The 6336-nt window shown below is 48.0% G+C and overlaps 1 non-coding gene across 1 annotated transcript; it reads left to right on the top strand.

Moving 5' to 3' along the window:
- Positions 1–4162: 4162 nt before the first annotated feature.
- LOC119867655 lies at positions 4163–4266 on the top strand. The gene has a single exon (XR_005369840.1). It is a non-coding gene; the product is annotated as a small nucleolar RNA U13 (small nucleolar RNA).
- The last annotated feature ends 2070 nt before the right edge of the window (positions 4267–6336 follow it).

Genomic DNA, 6336 nt, shown 5'->3' with positions numbered 1-6336 from the left:
AGAAATGTGCTACATGCCTAATTGTTGGTTATGTTAAGATAATTGCTGGGTGCACTAAGAGAATTGTATTTTATTTTGTTTTCAAGATTTTATTTATTTATTTGAGAGAAAGAGACAAAGATAGAGCACGAGCAATGTGGAGGAGGCCAAGGGAGAGAAAGTAGACTCGGGTTCTCAGAGAAAGACGCTGAGCGGGGAGCCTAACGCAGGATTCGACCCAGGACCCTGAGATCATGACCTGAGCTGAAGGCAGATGTTTAATCGACTGAGCCCCGGGGGCCCCAAGAATTACATTCCTTAGTAGAGGTGATGCCTCTTCTACATCGTGCTGGTCGTAAGGTAATGACTGATATTTCAACATCTACAAATCTGGCCCCCTTCTCCCTACCTCACAACCATCTCTGTTATGACACAGAATAATCCTATTTTTCTTCTACCCCAACAACAGGATGGGAACTCCGTCACTCAGATAAGTTCCAAGGGAACGTGTCTTCAAATTCGTATTGCGTTACAAAGACCCACAGGGCCATATTTAGGTTTAGTAAACCCAAATGCTACTTTCACTTCATTGCCATTTAAAGGTGAAAACACATTTCTCCCTCTTCTACCAGAGACAAGCTTGGGATTTCGAGTCTTCCAACCAGCTTAATTTAAAATCAATATTGGTCTGCTCTCTAGGTCTTTGAAAAATGTCCAAGATGATGTTGGAGTAGAAAGCAAACGTGTAAAACAAGTTCTGCAAATCAGAAAATCAGCCCTGGACTCGGTCATTCAAATGAGCTGCTATATTTCAAATGCATAAACATTTCTGATAACTGGCCACTTAGCTGTTTCCTGCCTATCTCCAGCCAAAAATAACGTAAAACAACTCTAAATGATCCGTTGTGCTTTTGACGTTAAAAAACACTTTGTTCATCTTTATTTTTAGCCAAACTATGATCTCTATATAACTGCCCTCCATTGATTGATTTCAGGGACCCAGAACAAATCTCTTCCCTTCCCTCGTAGAAAGAAATTCTGCTTTCCGCTAATACCAAATAATGAGATTTACCTTCTCTTGCCAAACTTGACCTGAACCCTAAGCTCTTCTGGAGCTGATGATCCGTCATTTCTTTGGATTGCTCTCTCCCAATTTATTCTTCTCACCAAGCTATTAAAATATTTTTTTTCCAGTAAAAAAAAAAACTCAAAACACAAACTTCTCTTGACCACATATCTCACTATATAATTGTAGTACCAGGTGTGTTTTCTTTCTTGATTTTCTTGTAAAAATAGACCATAACCATCATCTTCGTTTCCTTACTTTTCGGTTTCTCTCGAAGCACTAACATTAGGCTTCTGCCTTCCTGACTCCATTATAGTGGTCTTTAAAAGGTAAAAAATCACACTCTAATAGCCTTGCAAGTACAGTGCACCCGAAAGTAAAAACTCACCATTCCTCCCCAGATGGTATTTTCTAGAACCTACAAAACCCGAGAAGTCTTCCTCGCCCCTCCAATGTAATCAGTCACTAAGTTCCAAACTCACTCTTAAGTCCCATTCTGTTTCTATCATGATTTCTTCACATAATCAGTGGGCCTGGCATATATTCAGTGATTAATACATGTTTAAATATATGAAAAAGGGCAGCTCTCGGGCCAGTTCTAGCAGCTACTTCTCTCGCCTGCTTCTTTTTTTTAATATAAATTTATTTTTTATTGGTGTTCAATTTGCCAACATACAGAATAACACCCAGTGCTCATCCCACCAAGTGCCCCCCTCAGTGCCCGTCACCCAGTCACCCCAACGCCCCGCCCACCTCCCCTTCCACCACCCCTAGTTCGTTTCCCAGAGTTAGGAGTCTCTCGTGGTCTCTCGCCTGCTTCTAACAAGTTTCCAGAGAGTTCCTGGTGTCCTCTTGTCAGTTCCTGGTCGCCAACCTAGATCCTCAGACTAAGGAGCCATCCTCTTCCCCTTATTAACGGACTTAGACTATTGGCCTTGACCTAGAACTTACGAGGTAGTTTTGTTCCTCAACTGACAGCGTGGCTGGAAGGCCTAGAACACGTCCAGTGCATTCCTGGCCTGGTGTGACCTTGTTCTCTCCTCCTCCTGCACAATGAACTCCTCCTCGACCGCTTCCATTCAGGCCGAAGACTGGCCAGGCCGCGGAACTTCAAATTTCCCCCGATGTTTCCAGTAGCAGTATTTGGCCTTCAGTTATTTTAAGTTTGGGGAGTGAAGGACAATCTGTATTTCTGGGCTGTTGCAAAACCCTGACGTTTTGCCGTTGGCCGTTCCTGATAACCATCCACGTTTCCTTAGGTTATTTCTAGACAGCTTCTTCTGTTCCTTAAGCTCGGCAGAGCAGCTGAGGAGGCCCGTGGCCCCAGAGCCTCCCCTCATTACTCTCACAGGAAAGGATACAACTAGGATCACGCCTCTGCTGGTTCTCCTTTTACCAGGTAGCGATGAGAGCCGCACACACACCTATTAGGTGGCAAGTGTTGCTCTAGAAGGTGCTGTGGAGGCCTGTTTAATCCTCCAGCAAATGATGTGTGTGACATTACCATCTTCCCAATCTCATAAAAAGGAAACAACAAAAACCGAGGCAAGATTATGCGTCCGATCCCATAGATTGCAGGTGGCAGAGCTTGGGCGTGAAGCCGTGTGCTTCATTATGACTCGGCGGGGCCTCTCCCTGAAGACAGACCTCAGACCGGGGCCTTACGTGGTCGGAAACACGTCCCTACTCTGCCCTCCTGGTACGTGCTACACTTTACAGGTCCCAAGTCACATGTCAGTGATAGGGACAATGTGTGATGCGACACACAAAAGCCCTCCCGGGACTTCTGATGTGCTGGCTGCCCAAGAAGACTCCCACTGGCCTGAGACGAGTACGCCGCCCCCCTCATGGGTGGTCTCTGTCTCTGCACCGTCAGCTCCCATCACCAACCACGGGGGTGACCCCTGACGTTACGTCCTGGGCCGCGTCATTGCCTCGCTTAGTCTTGCAGAGGCGTCTCATCATCTCACGTCATCACGAGAAGGGGGGGGGGAGCACAGCACGACAAGCTATGGTAAGAGAGTGAGACCGTATTCACATGACTCTCATTGCAGCCTGTTGTTATAATTGTCCTATTTTATTATTACTTACTGTTGTTTCGCTCTCATGATAAACTCTATCATAGGTCTGTGTGTGTAGAGAAGAGGGTCGTGTGTGCAGGGTTCAGCCATCTCCAGGCCCAGCAGGGGCCTTGGGCCTATCCCCACGGATAAGGGGGGCCTGCCTGACTGGCTTGTGGTCCCGTCGGTTACCTAGGTCGATATATTTGAAACTAATCCTTGCAAAGATTTGGGAAATGACTACAGGGGAGTTGAGCAAAAGGAGACATTAAAGCAGAGAACAGGGCAGCCCAGGTGGCTCAGTGGTTTGGCGCTGCCTTCAGCCCAGGGCCTGATCCTGGAGTCCTGGGATCAAGTCCCACGTCAGGCTCCCTGCATGGAGCCTGCTTCTTCCTCTGCCTGTGTCTCTGCCTCTCTCTCTCTCTCTCTCTGTGTCTCTCATGAATAAATAAATCTTAAAAAATAAAAAATAAAAAATAAAAATAATAAAGCAGAGAACACCGGGGATATCATCTGGAACTTTCTTTTCTTCCCTGAGGCCGCTGGCGCCTGGTAAACTTCCAGAATCTTATCAGAAAGCAGGTAATGACACTAATAGTTATCCTCTCGACCGCTTGCCCTATGCTGACTCTCTTGCCTCAGTGGCTTGGAGCGTTCTCAGACCCCACAAAGGAGACGCATCCTTTCCTTATTTTGCAGGGGTTTTCCGAGGCTGCGAGAGTTTCCTGTTACTCAGAATCCAAGAGGTTGTGGTGGCGGAACCGGGATGAAGAGCTGCGTTTCTCTGGTTTCAGCCGTGGGCTCTCTCCATAGACGGGCCTTGAGTTGTGAGTCACAGGAGGGCATCCTGCGGAGAGACCGAAGCGCGGTAGCCACCGCGGTATGGGCCAGGACCAGTGGGTCGGACCGAACGGACGCGCTCCCTGGTCGCTGTGTAAGCCACACTCCGGGGCCTCGTCGCGTCTAGGCCTGCACCTCTGTACACGTGTATCTGACAAACTTAGGTTTGAAGGTTGATCAAGCACATTGAGTAACGGGAAGAAATGCCCAAAGATAGATGCTTTTGTCATTCATACGCGTGATGCTTGGGCGTTCAGGCTGCCGTGTGACACGTGCCTCCCTCAGACCTTGTTATGACCTTGGCAGATCACCAGTCTAAGGTGGAGAAAGAAGGAAAGAAAGAAGGAAAGGGAAAGAAGAAAGAAAGGAGAAAGAAGAAAAGAAAGAAAGAAAGAAAGAAATGAAAGAAAGAAAGAAAGAAAGAAAGAAAGAAAGAAAGAAAGAAAGAAAGAAAGAGGAAAGAAAGGGAAGAAGGAAAGAAAAAGAGAAATAAAGAGAAGAAGGAAAGAAAAAGGAAGGGAAGAAGGAGAAAGAAAGAAAGAAAGAAAGAAAGAAAGAAAGAAAGAAAGAAAGAAAGAAAGAAAGAAAGAAAGAAAGAAAGAAAAAGAAAGGCCTCAGGATAAGAGCAAATTAAAATGAAAATCATTAAATTGAAGTGGGGAAAGAGGTTGTGCATAGTAAGTGTGACAATCGGGATGGGCTAGGTTGTACCACAGTAACAACAACAAAAAATTAAACTGTGATCAGAGAAAAATGTCTTTGTTGCTGGCCTGAAGCCAGTTTAGGGTTCCAGTGACCCCCGAGGGTCCGCCTGCCTGTGGCTGCTCTGCGCGCGGCATCTCCTCGCAGTTTCGGGGAGAGGGAGGGCCGGGGGGCACCTGCCCTGTCATCTTGGGTCTCCCCACAGCGACCTGACAGGTGTCACCCCAGCGTCAGCCCCGCGGCCCTCGGATGGGCTGGAGGGAAGCGGGAGCCCGGCAGGGGAGGGTGCCGGGGTGTCGCCCACCCAGAGCAGAGTGAGGAAGAGGAGGAGCGGGCGAGTGGGCCCCAAGGAGGGAAGGCCGGCAGCGTCTGTGTCTCAGGATTGCGCAGTGGCTTGAGCGTCGCCTTCTCTCCCCGATGGTCCGAATGTTCAAGGTGACTCTACAGCCTTCAGGGGAAGGAGCTGTGACAGCTCAGGCCATCGGGCTGTCCCCTGCCCCCCGCCGCGTGGCCCATCCTGCAGGCCCTTGCAGGGGCCTAGGGTGGGGAGCTGGGGTAGGACCCCAGAAGCGCAGAGTCTGTGTCACCAAAGCAAATCACTGCTCGGATTCCTTCCGACCTTTTTTTTTTTTTTTTTTTTCGACCTTTTTTTTTACCTTTGAAAGGAAAAATGTCTCTAAGCTTTAAGAGACGAAGGCTTGAGCTCATTGCCCGTATCGCTAACAGCACCAGGCACTCGATCACCGCCTAGAAATGAAAAATGACTTTATCACTATTAGCCTGAGCCCCAGTTGGTTTTTTTTTGTTTTTTATTTTATTGTGAGAATATAGTTTTAAAGAGAACTATTGCCGGAAATAAGAGCCCGAGGAAAGCACACGGCCCTTCAGCTCGCTGGAGGGACGCCGCGTTCCTGTCTGTCGTTCTCCCCGGGGCTAATGTCATCTAAGTGACATACAAATTGAGTTGGCCCTCCAGATTTTCATAAACTTGTAACAGGCTGTTGAAGAATATAGACTCGTGGAGGTAAAAATAGGAGACTTAAAATGTTTTCCCCAATTGTCCTCAGTGGTCCTGATGCTAGCAGTTGCTTTTTCCATCTCTTACTGCATCTTTGTCAGCGTCTATAAATCTTCCGGGCACTTTTGTCCATGAAAGCTCCAAGTCAAGTCTACGGCATCGATACTGCGTGGGCTCAGAGCGCTTCTCCTCCAGGGATCAGGGCGCGTAACTTGGTGGCGGTGTATTTCTTCTTATAGGATTCCTACTCCTAAATCTTGTACAAGTTCTGAATCCTCTGGGCTTGGGATGCAGATCAGAGAAAAGTGACAAATCCCTCCCCAGGTGGCCGTATGACGACGCAATCCTCTTCTTTTTTTGTTTTCGTCCCCTCTCTGTCGCTTTCAAGACTATCGTTGTCTATGCTTTTTGGAGAATATTCGGTCTAACTCTTAATGGTTAGGAAAATATATGGGTTCTTTTGAGCCTCTCCACTACGACGTTTCCTGTTGTGCATGACCTAGGGTTGCCTCCTCTCTCCCCCTTTAAAGCCCACGACCAGGGATCCCTGGGTGGCGCAGCGGTTTGGTGCCTGCCTTTGGCCCAGGGCACGATCCTGGAGACCCGGGATCGAATCCCACATCAGGCTCCCGGTGCATGGAGCCTGCTTCTCCCTCTCCCTCTGCCTGTGT

Source organism: Canis lupus, chromosome 14 (assembly GCF_011100685.1).
Source record: "Canis lupus familiaris isolate Mischka breed German Shepherd chromosome 14, alternate assembly UU_Cfam_GSD_1.0, whole genome shotgun sequence".
NCBI classification, from domain to species: domain Eukaryota; kingdom Metazoa; phylum Chordata; class Mammalia; order Carnivora; family Canidae; genus Canis; species Canis lupus.
Note: the sequence above shows the minus strand (reverse complement) of the source record. Positions and strands in the feature narration are given on the sequence as shown.